This window comes from Lolium perenne, chromosome 2 (assembly GCF_019359855.2).
Source record: "Lolium perenne isolate Kyuss_39 chromosome 2, Kyuss_2.0, whole genome shotgun sequence".
Lineage (NCBI taxonomy): Eukaryota > Viridiplantae > Streptophyta > Magnoliopsida > Poales > Poaceae > Lolium > Lolium perenne.
The window spans coordinates 301,793,178-301,805,573 of NC_067245.2; positions in this window are offsets into that span (position 1 = coordinate 301,793,178).

The following is a 12,396-nucleotide window of genomic DNA, read 5'->3' on the forward strand; positions in this document are numbered from 1 at the left end:
CAAGTATAAGGTTTGCTCTTGATAGGGTTTGTTTCTCACCGGTCTCATAGTGTAGTTGGAGACCGGTTTATAGTTTAGTTGCCGTACTATCAAGAGGGCTCTCGAGTGAGTAACTCGATCGTATCGTTCGGAGAGAGCTCAAACCTTTGCATCCTTGCATCATCTTTCTTGGTTGTTATTTGGACCTTATCCATGTGATGTTTTAGAGCTTGTGCTTATTCTCATGACAAGCTCTAGTTCATCGAAACGGATTTCGCATAGATCACTTGTTGCGTTTTCGAGTTTGGTTCATCATCTTTCTTGGTTGTTATTTGGACCTTATCCATGTGATGTTTTAGAGCTTGTGCTTATTCTCATGACAAGCTCTAGTTCATCGAAACGGATTTCGCATAGATCACTTGTTGCGTTTTCGAGTTTGGTTCATCATCTTTCTTGGTTTTATTTGGATCTTATCCATGTGATGTTTTAGAGCTTGTGCTTATTCTCATGACAAGCTCTAGTTCATTGAGAATGGTTTTTCCATGGGCAACTTGTTGCATTTTCAAGATTGGAGGTTTTACCGGTATGTCTTTTTGAGATAGGTCAAACCTTTCTTCATTTGTTTCTATCCTCCTTTGCTGGACTATGATGTTTCTATGCATATTGTTGTAGAGCTCATTGTTGTGATTTCAACGAGCCCAAGATCATCGAAATCGGAGTCCGGATGCAAAAGTTATGCCCGTTTTAGTTTTGGTGTTTCTGCAGTTTTCTTAGGCCGGATATTTTGGAAATATCCGGGCCGGATTATCCGGGCCGGATCTTTCGGAAATATCGGCCCCCGAAATCGTCTAAGGACCGGAAGAAAAGCAGCTCTGGATAGGGGCCGGATTTTTGGCCGGATTTTGTCCAGGTTTTGTCCCCGAGGCCGGATTATCCGGCCCGGATAATCCGGCCCCAACTTGGGCCGGAATATCCGGCTCCGTTTTTGCCCAAACGGCTCGATTTTCTTGGGGGTATAAATACCCCCTTCTTCCTCCTTGGGCTGTGCTTCTCTCACTCTCTCTCTCCTCCATTGTTGAACTAGAGAAGCTTGCACTATCTCTCAATCCCTCCATGATTCTTGCCCCCATTTGAGGGAAAAGAGAGAGGAGATCTAGATCTACTTTTCTACCAATCAAATCCATCTCTTTGTGAGTGGAATCCTCTAGATCTTGATCTTGGTGTTCTTTGTGAATTCCTTTGTTCTTCCTCTCTTATTCCCCCAATAGCTTTTGTAGCTTTGTTGGAATTTGAGAGAGAAGGACTTGAGCATCTTTGTGGTGTTCTTGCCATTGCATTTGGTGCATCGGTTTGAGTTCTCCACGGTGATTCGTGGAGGTGAAAGCAAGGAAGTTGTTACTCTTGGGTTCTTGGAACCCTAGACGGATTCTAGGCCTTTGTGGCGATTTGTTGGGAGCCTCCAATTAAGTTGTGGATGTGTGCCCCAATCTTTGTGTAAGGCCCGGTTTCCGCCTCGAAGGAAATCCCTTAGTGGAACCGTGACCTAGGCCTTTGTGGCGAGGGTCACCGGAGATTTAGGTGAGGCGCCTTCGTGGCGTTCGGTGTGTGGTGTGAGTACCGCATCTTGGGGTGAGGCCTTTGTGGCGTTGGTGTGCATCGAGCAACCACACCTCAAGGTGAGCCTCTTGTGGCGTTCGGGAGCACTAAGCAACCGCACCTCTCCACCGGAGATTAGCACTCGCAAGAGTGTGAACTCCGGGATAAATCATCGTCTCCCGCGTGCCTCGGTTATCTCTATACCCGAGCTCTTTACTTATGCACTTTACCTTGTGATAGCCATCGTGCTTGAAGTTATATATATCTTGCTATCACATACTTGCTTGTATTGCTTAGCATAAGTTGTTGGTGCACATAGGTGAACTCTTGCTTAGAATAAGTTGTTGGTGCACATAGGTGAACCATAGTATATAGGCTTTGGGCTTGACAAAGTAAACGCTAGTTTTATTCCGCATTTGTTAAGCCCATCTCGTAAAAGTTTTAAATCGCCTATTCACCCCCCCCCCCTCTAGGCGACATCCGTGTCCTTTCAGTGGTGTCCGCACACTCCTTCGTGTACATCCTTCAGAATTAACTTCCCTTGCTCAGGTGTGACACATCGTTGTAATACTCCCGAGATACTTCGTTTATACAGCTCTCCTTTTACCACAGTAAAGGCTTTGGATCGCCTGATAACTCGCCTTGCTTCAACTGGAACGTCAGGTAGTTCTTTCCTTGAAATATATGCTATGTACGCCTGCATCCACGGAATCTGTATCATCATGACTACCTCTGGTTCATCCTCTTCTCCTGATGGTATTTCTTTAGCCTCCGAGGGTTTCTCTTCCTTCTCCTTCTTCTGCTGCTTCTTCGCCTTGGTTGATCTTTCAGCTATCTCTTCCCAGAACACACCAGGTGGTATTGCGAGACACTGCGACCCGATGTTTGCAAGAACATCAGCTTCATCATTGCTTAGCCTGCTTATATGATTTACCTCGCATCCGTCAAACAGCTTCTCGAGCTCGTTATACACTTCCTTATATGCTATCATACTATCATTGACTGCGTCGCACTGATTCATGACTTGCTGAGCCACCAGTTGTGAATCGCCGAAGATTTTTAAGCGAGTTGCGCCACAGGCCTTCGCCATCTCATCCCATGTATAAGAGCTTCGTATTCTGCCTCATTGTTAGACGCATTTGGGAACGTCATCCGTAAGACATATTTTAACTTATCGCCTTGTTGTGATATAAGTATCACGCCTGCTCCAGCTCCTTCCAATCTCTTGGATCCGTCGAAGTTCATAGTCCAAGTTCTCGATAGATCCGGAGGTCCCGTATTTTGTAGCTCCATCCACTCTGCGATGAAATCTGGTAAGATTTGCGACTTTATTGCTTTTCTTTTTTCATATGTGATATCCCGAGGGGAAAGCTCTATTCCCCAAAGGGAGACACGACCCGTAGCCTCTGGATTAATTAATATATTGGATAAAGGCGCTTCATTGACCACTATAATCGGATGCGCCGAGAAATAGTGTCACAGTTTTCTTGCCGTTGTAAACACTCCATATGCTAGCTTTTGGTACTGCGGGTACCGTTGTTTGGAAGGTGATAAGACTTCGCTGACGAAGTATACTGGCCGCTGCACTCCATGGAGTTTTCCTTCTTCTTCTCTTTCGACCACAAGCACTGTGCTAACCACCTGAGGCGTGGCTGCGATATAACAGGAGATGCTCCTTCTCCTTAGGCGCCACCAAGATTGGTGGTGTCGAGATTGTGCGCTTGAGATCCTCGAAAGCTCTATCTGCTTCTTCGTTCCATTGAAACTTCTCTCCTTGCTTGATCAAAGCGTAGAACGGCAATGCCTTTTCTCTTAGCCTGGCGACGAATTTGCTCAGTGCTGCGACTCGCCCAGTCAACTTTTGTATCTCTTTCAACTTTGTTGGCTTCCTCATTATTACAATAGCTTGGATTTTCTCTGGGTTGGCCTCGATCCCTCTTGCTGAAACTAGGAACTCGAGAAGTTCTCCCGCAGGAACACCAAAAGAGCATTTTGTCAGGTTCAGCTTGAGGCAGAACTTGTCAAGGTTGTCGAAAGTTTCCTTCAGATCCTCGATCAAGGTTGACCCCTTCTTTGTTGTTATGACGACATCGTCGATATACACTTGTACGTTTTTACCAATCTGTGTTGCAAGACACTTCTGCATCATCCGCTGATATGTTGCTCCCGCGTTTTTCAGACCAAAATGCATTGTTCTATAACAAAATACGCCATAAGGTGTTATAAAAGCTGTTTTGACCTCGTCGTCCTCTTTTAGTCTGATCTGGTTATAACCAGAATATGCATCCAAGAAGGAAAGACGTTCACATCCTGCCGTAGAGTCGATAATTTGATCGATCCTCGGGAGGGGAAAGTGATCCTTTGGACAATGTTTATTCAGACACGTGAAGTCGACGCACATGCGAAGGACTTTTGTGTTTTTCTTCGGGACCAGTACTGGGTTAGCTACCCATGTGGCCTCCGTATGCAGTTCTTTGATGAAGCCAGCTTCTCTGAGTCGGTTAATTTTTGACAGGATAGCCTTGCGGTTTGGTTCCGAAAAACGCCGCAAGGGTTGTTTGATTGGTTTCGCCACTGGATCCAAATTAAGGTGGTGCTCGGCAAGTTCCCTGGGTACTCCTGTCATGTCAGGTGGACACCATGCGAAGATTTCCCAGCGCTCACGGAGGAACTCGACGAGCGTGCTTTCCTATGCCAAGTCCATGTTTGTTGCAATGGATGTCGTTTTCTTGGGATCTGTCGGATGAATCTGGACCTCCTTAGAATCCTTAGTAGTGTCGAAGGTTGGTTCTCTGAGTGGCCTCACTGTGTTTGGCAGCACGTCATAATCGGTTGTTAGCCTTGACGCCATATATTCCGCCTGCATCCCGAAAGTTTCTGACATTCGATGAAAGTCCTTGTCGCATTTATCGGCTAGCGCAAAACTGCCTTTTACTGTAATTGGTCCCTTAGGTCCAGGGAGCCTCCATAGCAAATATGTATAATGTGGTACCGCCATAAACCTGGCATATGCTGGTCGCCCCAATAAAGCGTGGTATTGTGACGGGAAATCCACAACTTCGAACTCTAGTCTTTCTATCCTGTAATTTTCTCGGGTTCCAAACTGAACGTCGAGATTAATTTTCCCCAATGGATAACTTGGCTTGTCTGGTGTGATACCATGGAAACGTGTGTCAGTTGGTTTTAAGTTCGCCAGGGATATGTTCATCTTCCTTAGTGTATCTGCATACATAAGGTTTAGACTGCTGCCTCCATCTATGAATACTCGAGAAACGTCGAATCCTGCGATCACCGCTGGTAAAATAAGTGTTGATTGCCCTGGTCGAGGAACTTGATGCGGGTGGTCCGCTATTGTGAAGCCAATGTCCTGTCCTGACCAATTCAGGTACTCAATTGTTGGTGGAGGCATCTTTTCTGCCATAAATAATTGACGCGAGATTACTTTCTGGGCCCTGTTGGATGGCCTAGCTTTCTGAATCATCGAGACCGTGCCGTTGGCGTTGGGGTCGATATATGGAGGTGGATGTGGTGCTGCCGCTATTCTGAGCTGGTGCCGATTTTCGTCCGTAATTGCGGGAGGAGGTGGAAGGTGGATCTCACTCCTTGGCCCCTGAGGGTTTCTGTGCGTTGCTTGAGCATTAGCTTGCCCTGCAAATCTCAACATTGCTTGAAAATTTTGACAATCCTTCTGCAGATGTCCTGACTGCCTCTTCCCGTTATTGTCAAGATAAAAATGCATCTGACACGGTCCGTTCATCATATCCTCAGGAGATACATATGGTCTCTGGAACCTTGGTCCATTATTTTGCCTGTTATTACGAGAGTCGTCTTTATTGTCGCCTCGCTGCTCGCTACTCCTTTGATAATCATCTCGATTGTTTCCTCCAGTGTTTCCTCGAAATCCAGCCGATATCTGACCAGGAGCATCATAATTTGAAAACTGTCGCGAAAATCGTCGTCTATTTTGAAAGTTTCGACTGCGATCCTCCTCGGGCGACCTATGTTGCTTGTTGTGTACAGCATCTTCTCCATCTGCCCATCTGTTCGCTATTTCCATTAATGCTGATACTGTCCTTGGGTTGGTTCTCCCCAAGTCTTCGACGAAATCTCCTCGTCGAATTCCTGCAACGAACGCATCTATTGCTCTCTCGTCAGATATGTTCTCTGCCGAGTTTTTGATAATATTCCACCTCTGGATGTATTTCCTCATTGATTCATCATGCTTTTGCCTGCAAGCCCTCAACTCTTCTAATGATGCGGGTTTTTTGCATGTGGATCGAAATTTTTTCACAAAAACGTCCTCAAAACTGTCCCAACTATCAATGGACCCCGGAGGTAACTTTTTTATCCATAATCGTGCGGCTCCACTCAAATGTACTTGGATGCTTTGCATAGCTGTTGCTCTGGTTCCACCTATCAGTTTCACCGTCTCGAGGTAATCAACTAACCAATCCTCGGGATCTTGTAGACCATCAAATTTCTTGAAATTGTCGGGTAACTTAAATCCTGACGGGACTCGAGTTTTCCGAACTCGTCTCGTAAAGCACGGGAGTCCACGCATATCTTCTTCATCAACTTCTGGTGAATGCCGATGTTCCTTTCTGTCCTGTCGCGCTCTGTCCACCGTAGCCTGAGTCGTTGTATCTCTGACCCCACTCGCTCTCGGGGGATCCTGCACTGCTACAGTAGGTCGTGGACTATTTTGCCTTGCAGCTCCTTCGGGAGGTGTAGTTGCGAATGCTGCTCCCATGGCTCCACATCCTGCCATGGCCATGTTATACAACGCTTCTCTTGGATCTCCGGGAGGTGGCCTGGACGCTAGGATGAAAGCTTGCGTTGCCATGTATCCAGCTTCCGGTGTTTTGGGGATGATATTCCCCCTCGTGTCGATTGACATAAAGGACATGTCGAGGTTTTGAACTAAATTTTCTCTGTCTGCCTCAGGTATGTTTTGCAGCCGAGATCTTGCTCTGTTCCGAGCTTCTCTGTGACTATCTCCCGAAGTTCCTGAATGTTGGCTTAAATCCGCCCTTCGCCTGCTTGACGCAGAAGCCGCCTCCCTTCTTCTATTCAGGGCAGCTGTCTGTTTTTCTAATTCTCTGCTAACACGAGCAAGTCTGTATTGGTAAGCTTGCAATTCTTCTGCAGTAGCAGCTGTGGTCATTGGTTTTGTACCATCCATAGCTCTTGCGGCTCTGTCCCACGCTTCTTGTGGGAGTTGAACCCTTAGACGCGGTGTAGGCCCAACATACTTAGTGCCTAAACCTCGCCTGAGATCAGCAAGATCGACATATGGGTTTCCCGCATCGTCGAAAGCCTCTGATGTCTCCGGCTCTTATCGGCTTGCTTCTCCAATTGCATAGATCTGATGATATTTTGAACTTTGATATTTATCAGGATTGGTGACACCATCATATAGATTGGTGAAGACCTTTCCAACAGCAATAGATCTGTTGATGAAGTTGAAGCTGTTGATGCTGTCTGAGTCGCTGCTTATATCAGAGTCCGCAGATGACTCGAAGGACATGTCGCCAAAGATCTTGACGAGCTTTTCGCTTGCCATAGTGTTGATGAAGCGTGGCGGCGAAATCTCCCCTTTGCCTGACTCAATTGATGTCGTTGAGTCCGAAAAGTCAGAATCAACCGCTGATAATCCCGACGAGACCGGAATTTCGAGACGATACGATCCTTCCTTCTCGACACGGAAGCGGAACCTTCCGAACGTCATCTCCATGGGCTCCTCCAGATACGCATATGCATCCAAACGGGAGGGCGGGTGAAGAACAAAATCGACTAGATCAGTTTCGATCCGTTTACCTCTATCCATCGCGTTGCTTGCTACCGACGAAGTCGACGATCTTGAACGTGCCATCGAGATCAGCTCCTTGTCACCTCTAATCCCCACGGTCGGCGCCAATTGACAAGGGATTAACTTATCAATGCCTACATATTGTAGACTAGGGTTTAGTTGGAAGTAGAGGGCAAGTAGATCTCGAAGGTTTCAGCCGAAAAGTACTCGACGATTAAGAAACTAGGGTTGTATTGACAATGGATTCGATCCTCTCTTTGTCCCTCGACTCCCCCTTATATAGGAGGCGGAGCCGAGGGTACCGTGTTACACAAGATTACAGATTCCGGGAGACTCTCCGAGTTCAACCCGTAGAATTACAAGTCTCTATCTTTCCTAATACATCTCTAACTTTCCTTAATACTATCCGGGCTCCCGAACTTCATATCCTTCGACTTGTGGGCCTTCAGTAAACCCCGGGTACCATATTTGGCAGGCCCATTGGGGATGCCTATGTCAGTCGGCGAGGGCGCGTCTGGTCGTCTTCATCCGTGGCGTCTTCGAGAGAGGAGAGTCTCTGTAACTGATGAAAACAGAGCGGCGGTGGGCGCGCTATTTATATTTTTTGGGCTTTAGTCGCGGTTGGTGAGACCAACCGCCACTAAAGCCTTTTTCGCTGGCTTTTGGTTCCCGCGCGAAAGAGCTTTAGTCACGGTTGGTCTCACCAACCGCGACTAAGGACTTTTTTTCATAACTAATTCGTTTCAAATCAGAAAAATGCAAATAATATATCAAAATATTCAGAAAAAATAAAACTAATTCATTTCAAATCAGAAAAATACAAATAATATATCAAAATATTAAGAAAAATAAAACTAATTCACTTCAAATCAGAAAAATACAAATAATATATCAAAATATTAAGAAAAATAAAACTAATTCACTTCAAATCAGAAAAATACAAATAACATATCAAAATATTCAGAAAAATAAAACTAATTCATTTAAAATCAGAAAAATACAAATAATATATCAAAATTTCTCCCCCCGTTTACCGCCATTTCTTCCCGCCAATTCTTCCCACCATTGCTTTTCGCCTCTGTCTTCCCCACTTCCTGTCTTCCCTCCATTTCCCCTCCCCCCCGCTTCCCGCCATTTCTTCCTGCCTCCTGTCTTCCCGCCCCCATTTTTCCCCGCCATTTCTCACTATATATATGTAACCTGACTTGGCCAGCATTATCACATCTCTAGAATCTATCATCACTCTCTTATGGCTTCCACCGTACCCACTCTAACCTACAAGCGGCTGGAGGAGCTTTGCGCCTCGAACTACCCTTGCCCACCGGGCTACCGCCGCGTCCCCGCCGGCTGGAGCCTAAGCGCCGGAGGCGTGCCGGTCCCTCTCGTCCCTCAGGGTATTGCGCACCGGGGCGGCCATCACGAACCACTACTACATCAACCTCACGCCGGAGTAGCAGATGAATCCCCACTGGAATCCCGACAACCAGCAGACTTGGGACACCTTCTTCATCAATCGGCGTGAGAGGGCGCTCGCCAGGTATGAAGAGGAGGGTCTACCTCCTGGGAACTTCCACAAGGCTGGCAATCGGCTATGGTGGGGCGGCCGGACTCTACAGAGCATCATGGACTACATCACGGCCTGCAATATCCCCCGCCTGCGCTACCCTCAGTACCAGTCGAGGTTCGAGCCACAAGCGCCGCCCGACGACAGCGACGACGACAGCGACGACGACAACGGCAACTTAGAAGGCGACGACTACCAGTACAACAGCGAAGACTACGAAGACTACGAGTATGCATATTATAGTCCTAGGCAGGAGTATGACTAAATCACTCCAACATCCCAAGATGTACTCCTAGGCCTAGACATGTCCTTCACATCATTGGCTGTAGTTCAAATTTCATGTATCATCAGTGGTATCTCGAATCAATCGAAATATCATTCGAAAATGGACACCAAACACATCACAAATAATATAATTCACATGGTACATACAAAGTTTGGAACAAAAATTTCTCAACAAAGTTTGGTACAATAAATTATTACACATCATTTCTTCGCTTGTGTCTCTTGCTTACGACTGTGCCGTAACCATGGAGCATCCTCGCCATTTAACTTCATGCTTGGGTCAGTGTTCACTTTGAAGGGCGGAATTTCACTAAACTTATTATAATCTTCTGACATGTCTGTCTTGTCCTCCACTCCCACGATATTTCTTTTCCCTGAAAGAACTATGTGGCGCTTTGGATCATTGCATGATGTACTCATTTTTTTATCTTTCATTTTTCTCGATTTGCTACTTATGTCCTTCACTTAGAAAACCTAAGTGACATCTTTGGCTAGGATGAATGGTTCGTCAAGGTAACCAAGATTGTTGAAATCCACCATTGTCATTCCGTACTGCTCATCCACCTTTACCCCACCTCCTGTTAGCTTGAACCATTTGCACCGGAACAAAGGGATCTTAAAGAAAGGTCCATAGTCAAGTTTCAGTATCTCCTCTATGTAACCATAATATGTGACATTTTGCCCATTCTCGGTTGCTGCATCAAAGCGGACACCACTGTTTTGGTTGGTGTTCTTTTTATCTTGGGCGGTCGTGTAAAATGTATTCTCATTTATCTCGTACCCTTGGAAAGTCGATATAGTCAAAGATGGTGACTTGGCCAACATGTACAACTGATCTTCAACATCATTGTCACTTATTAAATGTTTTCACAACCAACCGCCGAAAGTCTCCATGTGGGCCTTTGTAATCTAGGATTCAGGCTTCCCCGGGTTGTTTGAGCGTAAAATATTCTTGTGTTCCTCGAGGTACGGAGCCACCAAGTTGGAATTTTGTAGAACTGTGTGGTATGCTTCAGTCATAGAATGACTGTCCATACATATCGTTGATTTCCTTCTGATCGTGCCTTTTCCACTTAGGCTCCCCTCGTGCCGCGATTGAGGAAGACCAATCGGCTTAAGGTCAGCAACATAGTCAACACAAAACTCAATTACCTCCTCTGTTCCAAAGCCCTTGGCGATGCTTCCTTCTGGCCTAGCACGGTTACGAACATATTTCTTTAATACTCCTGTGAACCTCTCAAAGGGGAACATATTGTGTAGAAATACAGGACCGAGAATGAAAATCTCTTCGACTAGGTGAACCAGGAGCTGCGTCATAATATTGAAGAAGGATGGTGGGAACACCAACTCGAAACTGACAAGACATTGGACCACATCGTTCTGTAACCATGGTAGATCTTCTGGATTGATTACCTTCTGAGAGATTGCATTGAGGAATGCACATAGCTTCACAATGGCTACTCGAACATTTTCCGGTAGGAGCCCCCTCAAAGCAATCGGAAGCAATTGCGTCATAATCACGTGGCAGTCGTGAGACTTCAGGTTTTGGAACTTTTTCTCTGCCATATTTATTATTCCCTTTATATTCGACGAGAAGTCAGACGGGACCTTCATACTGCTTAGGCATTCAAAAAAGATGACCTCTCTTCTTTGGTAAGAGCGTAGCTGGCACAACCTTAAAACCGTTCCGGATGGCGGTCTTCTGGGTCTGTCAAACGTTGCTGGTCCTGCCGTGCTTCCTTTGTATCATTTATCTTCCCATACACGCCCAAGAAACTTAGCAGTTTCACACAAATATTCTTCGTAACATGCATCACGTCGATTGCGGAGCGGACATCTAGGACTTTCCAATATTCTAGCTCCCAAAATATAGATTTTTTTCCCACATGGGTGCGTGCCCGTCAACTCCCTGCGGAACTGATTGTCTGCCAGGACCCTTTCGAAAGATGACTTTCAAATCCTTGACCATATCAATTCCGTAGGCTTTGGTCGGTGATCTGCCTTGCCGTTGAAATGCTTGCCTTCCTTTCTTAAGTTATGATGTCGGGCAAGAAATCGACGATGCCCCAGGTACACATTCTTCTTACAATTATCCAAATATATACTTTCAGTCTCATGTAAGCAGTATGTGCATGCCTTGTATCCCTTATTTATCTGTCCCGAAAGGTTACTAAGAGCAGGCCAATCATTGATGGTTACGAAAAGCAATGCTCGTAGGTCAAATTCTTCTTCTTTGTGCTCATCCCACACACGTACACCAAGTCTGCCCCACAACTGTAAAAGTTCATCAACTAATGGCCTTAGGTACACATCGATGTCGTTGCCGGGTTGCCTCGGGCCTTGGATGAACAATGGCATCATAATGAATTTCCGCTTCATGCACAACCAAGGAGGAAGGTTGTAGATGCATAAAGTCACGGGCCAGGTGCTATGACTGGAGCTCTGCTCGCCAAAAGGATTCATGTCATCTGTACTTACACCAAATCTTAAGTTCCTTGCGTCACCTGCAAAATCTTTGAACTCCCTATCGATCTTTCTCCATTGCGTTCCATCAGCAGGGTGTCTCAACTCCCCGTCCGACTTACGGTCCTCTTTGTGCCATCGCAACAACTTGGCATGCTCTTTGTTCCTGAACAGACGTTTCAACCGTGGTATTATAGGAGCATAACACATCACATTGGCGGGAATCCTCTTCCTGGGTTTCTCGCCCTCAACATGGTTACCAAGGTCATTTCCTCTGATCTTATAACGCAATGCAGTGCATACCAGACATTCATTCAAATTCTCGTATTCACCGTGATAGAGGATGCAGTCGTTAATGCATGCATGTATCTTCTGAACCTCTAAACCTAGAGGGCAGACAACCTTCTTTGCTTCGTACGTACTGGTGGGTAACTCGTTATTCTTTGAAAACATATTCTTCATCATTATCAGCAACTTTTCAAATCCTGAGTCAGATAGTCCTTCCTGTACCTTCAGTTTCAGCAAATCCCGTGTGCAGCCCAGCTTTTTCAGACCATTATCGCATCCTGGGTACAACGATTTTTTGTGATACTCTAACATGCGATCCAAATTCTCCCTCTCCTTTTCAGTTTCGCAGTCACTCCGTGCATCAGCAATGGTTCGACCAAGATCATCAGCGGGCTCATCACGTGCCTCTTCT